Consider the following 14,068-nt stretch of genomic DNA (forward strand, 5'->3'; position numbering starts at 1 on the left):
CGTGATTGGTCTGTTGTGGTCTATAGAAGAATGTGATTGGTCTGCTGTGGTCTGTAGGAGAACGTGATTGGTCTGTTGTGGTCTATAGAAGAAAGTGATTGGTCTGCTGTGGTCTGTAGGAGAACGTGTGATTGGTCTGTTGTGGTCTGTAGGAGAACGTGATTGGTCTGCTGTGGTCTGTAGGAGAATGTGATTGGTCTGTTGTGGTTTGTAGGAGAACGTGATTGGTCTGTTGTGGTCTATAGAAGAATGTGATTGGTCTGGAACGTGATTGGTCTGCTGTGGTCTGTAGGAGAACGTGATTGGTCTGTTGTGGTCTATAGAAGAACGTGATTGGTCTGCTGTGGTCTGTAGGAGAACGTGATTGGTCTGTTGTGGTCTATAGAAGAATGTGATTGGTCTGCTGTGGTCTGTAGGAGAACGTGATTGGTCTGTTGTGGTCTGTAGGAGAATGTGATTGGTCTGTTGTGGTCTGTAGGAGAATGTGATTGGTCTGTTGTGGTCTGTAGGAGAACGTGATTGGTCTGTTGTGGTCTGTAGAAGAATGTGATTGGTCTGTTGTGGTCTGTAGGAGAACGTGATTGGTCTGTTGTGGTCTATAGAAGAACGTGATTGGTCTGTTGTGGTCTATAGAAGAATGTGATTGGTCTGCTGTGGTCTGTAGGAGAACGTGATTGGTCTGTTGTGTGATTGGTCTGTTGTGGTCTATAGAAGAATGTGATTGGTCTGTTGTGGTCTGTAGGAGAATGTGATTGGTCTGTTGTGGTCTGTAGGAGAACGTGATTGGTCTGTTGTGGTCTATAGAAGAATGTGATTGGTCTGTTGTGGTCTGTAGAAGAATGTGATTGGTCTGTTGTGGTCTGTAGGAGAACGTGATTGGTCTGTTGTGGTCTGTAGAAGAATGTGATTGGTCTGTTGTGGTCTATAGTTGGTCTGTAGGAGAACGTGATTGGTCTGTTGTGGTCTATAGAAGAACTGTGATTGGTCTGTTGTGGTCTATAGAAGAATGTGATTGGTCTGTTGTGGTCTATAGAAGAACGTGATTGATTGGTCTGATTGTGGTCTGTAGGAGAACGTGATTGGTCTGTTGTGGTCTGTAGAAGAACGTGATTGGTCTGCTGTGGTCTGTAGGAGAACGTGATTGGTCTGCTGTGGTCTGTAGGAGAACGTGATTGGTCTGCTGTGGTCTATAGAAGAACGTGATTGGTCTGCTGTGGTCTGTAGGAGAACGTGATTGGTCTGTTGTGGTCTATAGAAGAATGTGATTGGTCTGTTGTGGTCTGTAGGAGAACGTGATTGGTCTGTTGTGGTCTATAGAAGAATGTGATTGGTCTGTTGTGGTCTGTAGGAGAAGATTGGTCTGTTGTGGTCTGTATGTGATTGGTCTGTTGTGGTCTATAGAAGAATGTGATTGGTCTGCTGTGGTCTGTAGGAGAACGTGATTGGTCTGTTGTGGTCTGTAGAAGAATGTTGATTGGTCTGTTGGTCTGTAGTCTGTAGGAGAACGTGATTGGTCTGTTGTGGTCTATAGAAGAATGTGATTGGTCTGTTGTGGTCTGTGTGATTGGTCTGTAGGAGAAAGAATGTGATTGGTCTGTGATTGGTCTGTTGTGGTCTATAGAAGAATGAATGGTGATTGGTCTGCTGTGGTCTGTAGGAGAACGTGATTGGTCTGTTGTGGTCTATAGAAGAACGTGATTGGTCTGCTGTGGTCTGTAGGAGAACGTGATTGGTCTGTTGTGGTCTATAGAAGAATGTGATTGGTCTGCTGTGGTCTGTAGGAGAACGTGATTGGTCTGTTGTGGTCTATAGAAGAACGTGATTGGTCTGTTGTGGTCTATAGAAGAACGTGATTGGTCTGTTGTGGTCTGTAGGAGAACATGATTGGTCTGTTGTGGTCTGTAGGAGAACGTGATTGGTCTGTTGTGGTCTGTAGGAGAACGTGATTGGTCTGATTGGTCTGCTGTGGTCTGTTGTGGTCTGTAGAGAACATGATTGGTCTGTTGTGGTCTGTAGGAGAATGTGATTGGTCTGCTGTGGTCTGTAGGAGAACGTGATTGGTCTGTTGTGGTCTATAGAAGAACGTGATTGGTCTGCTGTGGTCTGTAGGAGAACGTGATTGGTCTGCTGTGGTCTGTAGGAGAACGTGATTGGTCTGCTGTGGTCTATAGAAGAACGTGATTGGTCTGCTGTGGTCTGTAGGAGAACGTGATTGGTCTGTTGTGGTCTATAGAAGAATGTGATTGGTCTGTTGTGGTCTGTAGGAGAACGTGATTGGTCTGTTGTGGTCTATAGAAGAATGTGATTGGTCTGTTGTGGTCTGTAGAAGAATGTGATTGGTCTGTTGTGGTCTATAGAAGAATGTGATTGGTCTGCTGTGGTCTGTAGGAGAACGTGATTGGTCTGTTGTGGTCTGTAGAAGAATGTGATTGGTCTGCTGTGGTCTGTAGGAGAACGTGATTGGTCTGTTGTGGTCTATAGAAGAATGTGATTGGTCTGCTGTGGTCTGTAGGAGAACGTGATTGGTCTGTTGTGGTCTATAGAAGAACGTGATTGGTCTGCTGTGGTCTGTAGGAGAACGTGATTGGTCTGTTGTGGTCTATAGAAGAATGTGATTGGTCTGCTGTGGTCTGTAGGAGAACGTGATTGGTCTGTTGTGGTCTATAGAAGAACGTGATTGGTCTGTTGTGGTCTATAGAAGAACGTGATTGGTCTGTTGTGGTGTGTAGGAGAACATGATTGGTCTGTTGTGGTCTATAGAAGAACGTGATTGGTCTGTTGTGGTCTATAGAAGAACGTGATTGGTCTGCTGTGGTCTGTAGGAGAATGTGATTGGTCTGCTGTGGTCTGTAGGAGAACGTGATTGGTCTGTTGTGGTCTATAGAAGAATGTGATTGGTCTGCTGTGGTCTGTAGGAGAACGTGATTGGTCTGTTGTGGTCTGTAGGAGAATGTGATTGGTCTGCTGTGGTCTGTAGGAGAACGTGATTGGTCTGTTGTGGTCTGTAGGAGAATGTGATTGGTCTGCTGTGGTCTGTAGGAGAACGTGATTGGTCTGCTGTGGTCTGTAAAACATCAGGCATTCGTTTTATTTGAAAGGCTGAAGAGGTTTGTTACGACATTGAACACCAATGAATAGTTTGCTGTTGTTGTTATAGTTTTATTCAGAACAAAAGTAGTCTATTGAATTCTTGAATCGTTGAATCCAGTCCTCATTCAAATACTCGTCCTTGATGAAACAGACAGAAGGCAATAAATTAAATCAAAGTTTATCTTATAGTTAACCCACTGTTCCTAGGCCGTCATTGAAAATAATAATTTGTTCTTAACTGACTTGCCTAGTAAAATAAAGGTAAAAAAATAAAAATAAAATAAATAATAATAATAGTGAAATGCTTAATTATAGGTTCTAACCAACAGTGCAATTTTTAAGTAGGAAAAAAAAGGTGAACAATAGATAAGTAAAGAAATAAAAACAAATGTAAAAAAAAGTTACAAAATAACAGTAGTGAGGCTATATACAGGCACCTGTTAGTCGGGCTGATTGAGGTAGTCACCACCTTCCGGAGACACTTGAAACCCCACCTCTTCAAGGAATACCTAGGATAGGATAAAGTAATCCTTCTCACCCCCCCCCCCTTAAATGATTTAGATGCACTATTGTAATTTGGCTGTTCCACTGATGTCAGAAGGTGAATTCACCAATTTGTAAGTCGCTCTGGATAAGAGCGTCTGCTAAATGACTTAAATGTAATGTAAATGTAAATGTAGTATGTACATGTAAGTATGGTTAAAGTGAGTATGCATATGTGATAACAGAGAGTAGCAGTAGCGTAAAAGAGGGGTTGGTGGGTGGCGGGAAACAATGCAAATAGTCCGGGTAGCCAATGTGCTAACCGGGTCACCAGTTTGTTGGGCTAATTGAGGTAGCGTGTACGTGAATGTATAGTTAAAGTGACTACGCATATAAGATAAACAGAGAGTAGCAGCAGCGTAAAAGAGGGGTTGGGGGTGGGGGGGGGGCCACACAATGCAAATAGTCCGGGTAGCCATTTGATTAGCTGTTCAGGAGTCTTATGGCTTGGGGGTAGAAGCTGTTTAGAAGCCTCTTGGACCTGGACTTGGCGCTCCAGTACCGCTTGCCATGCGGTAGTAGAGAGAACAGTCTATGACTAGGGCGGCTGGAGTCTTTGGCAATTTTTAGGTCCTTCCTCTGACAACGCCTGGTGTAGAGGTTCTCTATGGCAGGCAGCTTAGCCCCAGTGATGTACTGGGCTGTACGCACTACCCTCTGTAGTGCCTTGCCGTCGGAGGCCGAGCAGTTGTCGTACCAGGCAGTGATGCAACCAGGCAGTGATGCTCTTGATGGTGCAGCTGTAGACCCTTTTGAAGATCTGAGGACCCATGCCAAATCTTTTTAGTTCCCTGAGGGGGAATAGGCTTTGTCGTGGCCGTGCCCTCTTCACAACTGTCTTGGTGTGTTTGGACCATTCTAGTTTGTTGGTGATGTGGACACCAAGGAATTTGAAGCTCTCAACCTGCTCCACCACAGCCCCATCGATGAGAATGGGGGCGTGCTCGTTCCTCCTTTTCCTGTAGTCCACAATCATCCCCTTTGTCTTGGTTACGTTGAGGGAGAGGTTGTTAATCTGGCACCACCTGGCCAGGTCTCTGACATCCTCCCTATAGCAGCTGATGCTCTCATGCATGCCTCAGTGTGCTTGCCTCAAAACGAGCATAGAAGTGATTTAGCTTGTCTGGTAAGATATTCGTGATCGTACCTCGTCTAATCTATTGTCCAATGATTGCACGTTGGCAAGTGATATTGATGGTAACGCCAGCTTTCCCACTCGCCTTATGCGGTATCCTTACGAGACACCCCGCTCTGTGTCCTCTGTACCTGCGTCTCTTCCTCTTGCATATAACTGGGATGTTGGCCTTGTCGGGTGTTAGGAGAATGTGTGTCCTGCTTGTTGAAGAAAAAATCTTTGTCTAATCCGAGGTGAGTGATCTTTGTCCTGATATCCAGAAGCTCTTTTTTTTGCCGTAAGATTCGGTTGCAGAAACATTATGTACAAAATAAGTTACAAATAACGCCCCCAAAAACACGTAATTGCACAATTGGTTGGACGCCTGTAAAACTGCTTCCATTTCTTCTGTCAAAATTTTATAGGATCCTTAGCTTTGTGCATGGCCATGGACCTCCATGGACCTCCTGTACCTCAGCCTCCTGTACCTCAGCCTCCTGTACCTCAGCCTCCTGTACCTCAGTCTCCTGTACCTCAGCCTCCTGTACCTCAGCCTCCTGTACCTCAGCCTCCTGAACGCCTCCTGTACCTCAGCCTCCTGTACCTCAGCCTCCTGTACCTCAGCCTCCTGAACGCCTCCTGTACCTCAGCCTCCTGTACCTCAGCCTCCTGTACCTCAGCCTCCTGAACGCCTCCTGTACCTCAGTCTCCTGTACCTCAGTCTCCTGTACCTCAGCCTCCTGTACCTCAGCCTCCTGTACCTCAGCCTCCTGAACGCCTCCTGTACCTCAGCCTCCTGTACCTCAGTCTCCTGAACCTCGGTCTGCTGTACCTCAGCCTCCTGTACCTCAGTCTCCTGAACGCCTCCTGTACCTCAGCCTCCTGTACCTCAGCCTCCTGTGTCTCAGCCTCCTGTGTCTCAGCCTCCTGTACCTCAGTCTCCTGTACCTCAGCCTCCTGTACCTCAGCCTCCTGTACCTCAGCCTCCTGTACCTCAGTCTCCTGTACCTCAGCCTCCTGTACCTCAGCCTCCTGTACCTCAGCCTCCTGTACCTCAGCCTCCTGTACCTCAGCCTCCTGTACCTCAGCCTCCTGTACCTCAGTCTCCTGTACCTCAGTCTCCTGTACCTCAGTCTCCTGTACCTCAGCCTCCTGTACCTCAGCCTCCTGTACCTCAGCCTCCTGTACCTCGTGTCTGATTCAATAAGTGATGGCCTTTTGAGCTGCTCTCATCAAAAGCAGACAAAACAATGGTGGTGTTACTGTCTTTGTGTACTGATAAATATCCTGTGTGATGGACTGTCTTTCTCCTCCAGGCTGTTGGGGGTTGTGGGTATTAATTGATTACCGCCCCAGAAACCACAATCAGCACTTTCTGTTGAATAAGTCAGTCAATTTTTGTCCCAGCTAGTGTAATTATCTGGAATACTAAGGGACAGAAGAGAAGACAGCTAAGCTTTAAAGAATGGTTCCAGGCTTCTATTGCCACAACACTAAATATCCTGCTGGAAACTATAGGTGGTACGACTTCTGTGCTTCAGAGACAGAGACAGAAACAGAGACAGACAGACAGACAGACAGACAGACAGACAGACAGACAGAAACAGGGACAGACAGAAACAGGGACAGACAGACACAGGGACAGACAGAAACAGGGACAGACACAGGGACAGATACAGGGACAGACACAGAGACAGACAGAAACAGGGACAGACAGACACAGGGACAGACAGACACAGGGACAGACAGACGCAGGGACAGACAGAAACAGGGACAGACACAGGGACAGACAGACACAGGGACAGACAGAAACAGGGACAGACAGACACAGGGACAGACAGAAACAGGGACAGACAGAAACAGGGACACACAGAAACAGGGACAGACAGACAGACAGACAGACAGACAGACAGACAGACAGACAGACAGACAGACAGACAGACAGACAGACAGACAGACAGACAGGGGGAAACATTCCTACAGTTTCCATGTTTGGTTGGACAATAGAGTTCTATTCTAGGTTCATGCTGTATTCTATGTTCTATGGCAGCAGGGTAGCCTAGTGGTTAGAGAGTTAGACTAGTAACCGAAATGTTACAAGTTCAAATCTGTTGGTACAAATTTGTTGTTCTGCCCCTGAACAGGCAGTTAACCCACTGTTCCTAGGCTGTCATTGAAAATAAGAATCTGTTCTTTACTGACTTGCCTGGTTAAATAAAGGTAAAATAAAAATTCTAGGTTCATGATGTGTTCTAGGTTCATGCTGTATGGGCCCTCCCTAACCCAGTCAGCTGTTTGCACTGATTGTAAATCACTCTGGATCAGAGCGTCTGCTAAATGAACAACAGTAAAATCTAAATGTAAGAAACTACTGAAGCGCCATTCCAATTAGATGGGCTGTCCACATGTAGATAAACAGTTGTTTTCCTGCTAGCTGCATTACATTAATCCTTCATTTCACAGGTTAAAAGAGCCAAGTAAATGAAGAGGAGAAACTCCTCTGGCCGGTTCCATTACCGGCTTGGCTGCAAAGGTGCGAAACTGAACGCATCAGCGACGAAGCCGAGCGAAAAGATGATGATTACTCTGCTCTACTAAGTCCCGATTCCCTCTGCAAGCTCCAATTACACACTGCAATCTTTTAGCAAGTGAGTGATTAACTAGAGGACTGCCTGTGCCGTCGTTAGTCCGTTAGAGGAGTCGTATACGAGGGGCTTTTCCTCCCGCCCGCCATTCCTCATTGTCAACGTGATCCATGAGCTGATCGGATCGTCTCTGCTGACAAAAGACTGTCCTCTCCTCTTTTATTCTTCATATCCCTTTCAGGGAATCGGGAGACGAATGCATCGCGTCGGGTATTGAAAGTGCATAAATCTGTTTTTAAGAGGCCTGTCTTGGTTGGGTCAGATTCTAACAGACAAAAGCGTTTCTGAGGCCAGGTCTTTTTTATTTATTGCCCGGTGCTCGTTTGGGTCGGCCATTGTGGATCGGGATAAATAATAGTTGTATAGATCAAGGCAACGGGCTGTGCATTATCACCGGTGAGAATGGGATGTGGAGCAACAGTATGTCTCAGTGACGGTGTTTAACTAAAGGTTTTTTTCTTTGTGTTTCTCTTCTCATTACTGTCGTGTGTCCTAGTATTAGCCTACTGTACTGTATGTTCTGCATTGTGACACTGTACAAAACAACAACAACAAGAAACACCCAATAAACACCTCTTAAACCGTCGTAACACCAAGCCGAATGTTACACTACAGTCAATCAAGCATCTCAATCTTAATTATGAGAGAACTCCAAGTACGTCCGTTAACCTTTGAGAAGTCTCTTTAATGATTTAGAATCGCCCCACTTCTCCTGAGACCACTTTCACCACACAGTCGTGATATATAGACAGTTTAGTGTGGAGTTGGAAACGGCGATAGATGGGCTTTGGGTGGTGCTACTTTAGATATAATGGCCAGTATTGTCCTGGTCGGAGAGACAGGATAAATCTCTAGTTTTAATGTTGTCTTTCTCCTCAGTCGGTTCTACTGCCAGCCAAGTCATCCCATAATTACCAGCCTTAATTTATGTGTTTTTACCACCTCAGACGATACTTCACCCCCTCTCCTCCTCCTCTCCTCTCCTCCCCTCTCCTCCTCCTCTCCTCCTCCTCTCCTCTCCTCTCCTCCTCCTCTCTCCCTCCCCCTCCTCTCCTCCTCCTCCCTCTCCTCTCCCTCCCTCCTCCTCCTCCTCTCCTCCTCCCTCTCTCCTCTCCTCCTCCTCCTCTCCTCTCCTCCTCCTCTCCTCTCCTCCCCTCTCCTCCTCCTCTCTCCTCTCCTCCTCCTCCCCTCTCCTCTCCTCTCCCCCCTCTCCTCCTCCTCTCCTCCTCCTCTCTCCTCTCCTCCTCCTCTCCTCCCTCTCTCCTCTCATCTCCTCTCCTCCCCCTCTCCTCCCCCTCTCCTCTCCTCCTCCTCTCTCCTCTCCTCTCCTCTCCTCCCCCTCTCCTCTCATCTCCTCTCCTCACCCTCTCCCCCCCCTCTCTCCTCTCCTCCCCCTCCTATCCTCCTCCCTCCTCCTCTCCTCCCCTCTCCTCCTCCCTCTCCTCCTCCTCCTCTCTCCCCTCCTCTCTCCTCTCCTCCTCCTCCTCTCTCCTCTCCTCCCCCTCTCCTCCTCCTCTCTCCTCTCCTCCTCCTCTCTCCCTCTCCTCCTCCTCCTCCTCCTCTCCTCCTCTCCTCCCCTCCTCCTCCTCTCCTCCCTCTCCCTCTCCTCCTCCTCTCCTCTCCTCCTCCTCCCTCCCTCTCCTCTCCTCCTCCTCCTCCTCTCTCCTCCCTCTCCTCCTCTCCTCCCTCTCCCTCTCCCCTCTCCTCCCCCCCCCTCCCTCCCCCTCTCCTCCTCCTCCTCCTCCCCTCTCCCCTCCCCCCCTCTCCTCTCATCTCCTCTCCCCTCACCCTCTCCTCCCCCTCTCTCCTCTCCTCCCCCTCTCCTCTCCTCTCTGCTCATCTCTGCTCCTCTCCTCCCCCTCCTCTCCTCCTCTACTCCCCCTCGTCTCTCCTCCCTCCTCTCCCTCCCCTCTCCCTCCTCCTCTCCTCCCCCTCCTCCTCTCCCCTCCTCCTCCTCTCCCTCCCCCTCTCCTCTCCTCTCCTCCCCCTCTCCTCTCCTCTCCCCTCCCCCTCCTCTCCTCTCCTCCTCTCCTCCCCCTCGTCTCCTCCTCCTCCTCTCCTCCCCCTCTCCTCCCCCTCTCCCCCTCCTCTCCTCCCCCTCCTCTCCTCCTCCTCTCCTCTCCTCCCCCTCTCCTCTCCTCTGGTGTATGGCCCTGCACTGCTTGCTGCTGTTTCCACTATATTTCTGCAGGTATTGATTGCCATTATATGGTAAACTCGATGGGTACAATGGAACTCTATCAGCAAAATACAGGTTCATTATCTCAGGGTCAGGCAGCTCACAAAGGGCCGACCCTTCCCTCTTTACGGCCGACCCTTTAAACTGCATAGTACAAATTATTATCTGCCTCCTTATATATACCCTGCTAATTAAGACTTGAGTGGAATAAAGCTTAGGGTCAGGGTTAGGTTAGCAGGGTTCAGGCCTGAGTGGAATGAAGTTTAGGGTTGGGGTTAGGGTTGAACAGTGATTGCTTCTTTAAAAAGAAGTTGAACATAGAGGAGGCATTAAAGGGGAAGTATTTATATAACGTAGAGGAGGCATTAAAGGGGCAGTATTTATATAACATAGAGGAGGCATTAAAGGTGCAGTATTTATATAACATAGAGGAGGCATTAAAGGTGCAGTATTTATATAACATAGAGGAGGCATTAAGGGGGCAGTATTTTTATAACATAGAGGAGGCATTAAAGGGGCAGTATGTATATAACATAGAGGAGGCATTAAGGGGGCAGTATTTATATAACATAGAGGAGGCATTAAAGGGGCAGTATTTATATAACATTGAGGAGGCATTAAAGGGGCAGTATTTATATAACATAGAGGAGGCATTAAAGAGGCAGTATTTATATAACATAGAGGAGGCATTAAAGGGGCAGTATTTATATAACATAGAGGAGGCATTAAAGAGGCAGTATTTATATAACATAGAGGAGGCATTAAAGGGGAAGTATTTATATAACATAGAGGAGGCATTAAAGGTGCAGTATTTATATAACATAGAGGAGGCATTAAAGGGGCAGTATTTATATAACATAGAGGAGGCATTAAAGGGGCAGTATGTATATAACATAGAGGAGGCATTAAAGGGGCAGTATGTATATAACGTAGAGGAGGCATTAAAGGGGCAGTATGTATATAACGTAGAGGAGGCATTAAAGGGGCAGTATTTATATAACATAGAGGGGGCATTAAAGGGGCAGTATTTATATAACATAGAGGAGGCATTAAAGTGGCAGTATTTATATAACATAGAGTAGGCATTAAAGGGGAAGTATTTATATAACATACAGGAGGCATTAAAGGGGCAGTATTTATATAACATAGAGGAGGCATTAAAGGGGAAGTATTTATATAATGGAGAGGAGGCATTAAAGGGGCAGTATGTATATAACATAGAGGAGGCATTAAAGGGGAAGTATTTATATAACATACAGGAGGCATTAAAGGGGCAGTATTTATATAACATAGAGGAGGCATTAAAGGGGAAGTATTTATATAACATACAGGAGGCATTAAAGTGGCAGTATTTATATAACATAGAGGAGGCATTAAAGGGGAAGTATTTATATAACATACAGGAGGCATTAAAGGGGAAGTATTTATATAACATACAGGCGGCATTAAAGGGGCAGTATTTATATAACATAGAGGAGGCATTAAAGGGGAAGTATTTATATAACGTAGAGGAGGCATTAAAGGGGCAGTATTTATATAACATAGAGGAGGCATTAAAGTGGCAGTATTTATATAACATAGAGTAGGCATTAAAGGGGAAGTATTTATATAACATACAGGAGGCATTAAAGGGGCAGTATTTATATAACATAGAGGAGGCATTAAAGGGGAAGTATTTATATAATGGAGAGGAGGCATTAAAGGGGCAGTATTTATATAACATAGAGGAGGCATTAAAGGGGAAGTATTTATATAACATACAGGAGGCATTAAAGGGGCAGTATTTATATAACATAGAGGAGGCATTAAAGGGGAAGTATTTATATAACATAGAGGAGGCATTAAAGTGGCAGTATTTATATAACATAGAGGAGGCATTAAAGGGGAAGTATTTATATAACATACAGGAGGCATTAAAGGGGAAGTATTTATATAACATACAGGCGGCATTAAAGGGGCAGTATTTATATAACATAGAGGAGGCATTAAAGGGGAAGTATTTATATAACGTAGAGGAGGCATTAAAGGGGCAGTATTTATATAACATAGAGGAGGCATTAAAGGTGCAGTATTTATATAACATAGAGGAGGCATTAAAGGGGAAGTATTTATATAATGGAGAGGAGGCATTAAAGGGGCAGTATTTATATAACATAGAGGAGGCATTAAAGGTGCAGTATTTATATAACATAGAGGAGGCATTAAAGGGGCAGTATTTATATAACATAGAGGAGGCATTAAAGGGGCAGTATTTATATAACATAGAGGAGGCATTAAAGGGGCAGTATTGCAGTTGAAACAATAATTAAGTTCTCACCTCTTTATTTTGGTTAACAGCTGAGGGACGGGGCTGGAGAAATGACATCACACTCTAATTAGTAGACTGATATATGGAGTCAAGGACTGACCATCCATGATGTCAACATTATAGTTTTTTTTAACTAGGCAAGTCAGTTAAGAACAATTTTATTTTTCAATGACAGCCTAGGAACAGTGAGTTAACTACCTTGTTCAGGGAGCATGATGACAGATGTTTACCTTGTCAGCTCGGGGATTCGATCTTGCAACCGACGCTCTGAACACTAGCACACGTGGCTAGGCTACCTGCCTCCCCCCAAACCAGGCTTTGAAGGCTTGCATTGCATTATAACAAGCATATAGGGTCCTGATGGGGTGGGTCAAGGGGTGCAAAGAGAGGGTATATTACTGGAAACATTCAAAGTTTAACAGTAAAATACCAGAATTGTGGTATTTTTCTAAGATTTTAAGAAATCTATTGCAATTAATTTGGTGGCCCTTTATGGTACTTCAGATGATCACAGGTATCTGTATTAATCTCTGGTCTGTACTTCAGATGATCACAGGTATCTGTATTAATCTCTGGTCTGTACTTCAGATGATCACAGGTATCTGTATTAATCTCTGGCACCCTGTGTGGCCTAATCACATGTATTATATTAAAAATCATCAAATGAGATGATTGTCTAATAAGACTGAATGGCACAGCTATAAAATATCATCCTACATATAAACTGTCAATTTAGTGAATACCATTAGTGTTTAATATGAGGGTTCCAACATAACAACATGCGCTCTAGACAACAGCAGTAACTGCGCGCTGTTGGCCGGAGCGCATGTATAGCCCACAGTACATGATGAGATTATTATGGACAAAAAGGCAAGATTTTTATTTCTTTTTTCAAACGCAGCCAAGCATCGATTATCATGTTACCAGAATTAGACCCTCGATATTTACTTGGAAACGAGCATCAAGCTCATCACCTTTCACGTTTACCACCCTGTCGAAGTTCATCATCATTTATTTAATCTGTAGCCTAATGGTGCTATCAAGACAACTGGGAATTCGGATAAAAACGAGGTCTAATCATGACGTCAGTGATCTTCAGGTCGGTAAAATCGGGGGTCGAGAAAGAGGCCAGAGTTCCCGACTTGGAATTCTGAGTTGGATTTGCCAGTCGGAGTTCGTTCTTTTCGAATTCCCAGTTGTCTTGAACGCATTGAAGATGGAATTCGGATATTTCCAAGTTCTGAGTTCTGAGTTGTTTTGAACGCGGCATAATAATATAACTGTTTGCTTTCCCGATGAGTCGTAGTGGGAGGACTCCACAACATGTCATCGTGTGACTCCAAATGAACTTTGATATATTGGTTATTATATACATTTTTATATACATTTTTTTGCGCATATAAGTGTTTCCAGCAACATTTCCCGCAATGATTTCACCAACGTAAAAAGATCCCACCGTGTCTAGCGCATTGGTCGTTACAGTATTTTTTTTGGGGGGGGGGAGTTTATAGAAAAATGTTTTGTTCCATCAGGCCTGTAATTTTTTTATCCGACTTGTATTTTACTGGCATAGAGACTTTGAATGGAAACCTGGTTAGTAAAATTAATTATGCCAAAAATGTCGGTGGAAACGCTTTTATGCGCAAATATTGATATAATAACCATCATATCAAAGTAAACTTGTAGTCACGACTCGGGAAAGCATGCAGTTTATTAGGCAACAGATGAAAACAAATGTTTTCTCATGATCTTATTCACATGTGAAAGTGCAAAGTGCTAATCTTGACGTGTCCTTTCCAATAAAAGTCGAGGGTCTTATTTCGGGTGACATGATCATCGACGCTTGGTTGCGTTTGACAAATACAATTAATGTCGCTCTTTAGTTCATCATAGAGTCATCATGACGGCTAAACTCGCTCTGTGCCAATACCGGTGTCTGCACACTCGGTGTACAGTATAACGCAAAACATATTTGTGAGATAACCATCAGTACAGTTGAAAATGTGATGGAACCCGATTTAACTTTATTTTTTTTAAATCCAGTACATGGTAATTTAAACCGCAAAATGTATTTTTTATGTGCACTACGACACCACGCACAGTTGTTTATGTGCAACAAGTCAATTTGATGGAAACATTTCTGGCGGGGGGAGGGGGGGGGGGAATGTGCCTATGTATTTTTATGAATA

The 14,068-nt window shown here is 45.0% G+C and overlaps 1 protein-coding gene across 2 annotated transcripts in view; it reads left to right on the forward strand.

Annotated features, from left to right (window-relative positions):
- Window positions 1–14,068, forward strand: part of LOC135513691 (AT-rich interactive domain-containing protein 3A-like) — a 315,893-nt gene that overhangs the window by 273,327 nt on the left and 28,498 nt on the right. The gene's annotated exons all lie outside the window — the stretch shown is intronic.

Source organism: Oncorhynchus masou, chromosome 25 (genome assembly GCF_036934945.1).
Source record: "Oncorhynchus masou masou isolate Uvic2021 chromosome 25, UVic_Omas_1.1, whole genome shotgun sequence".
NCBI lineage: Eukaryota > Metazoa > Chordata > Actinopteri > Salmoniformes > Salmonidae > Oncorhynchus > Oncorhynchus masou.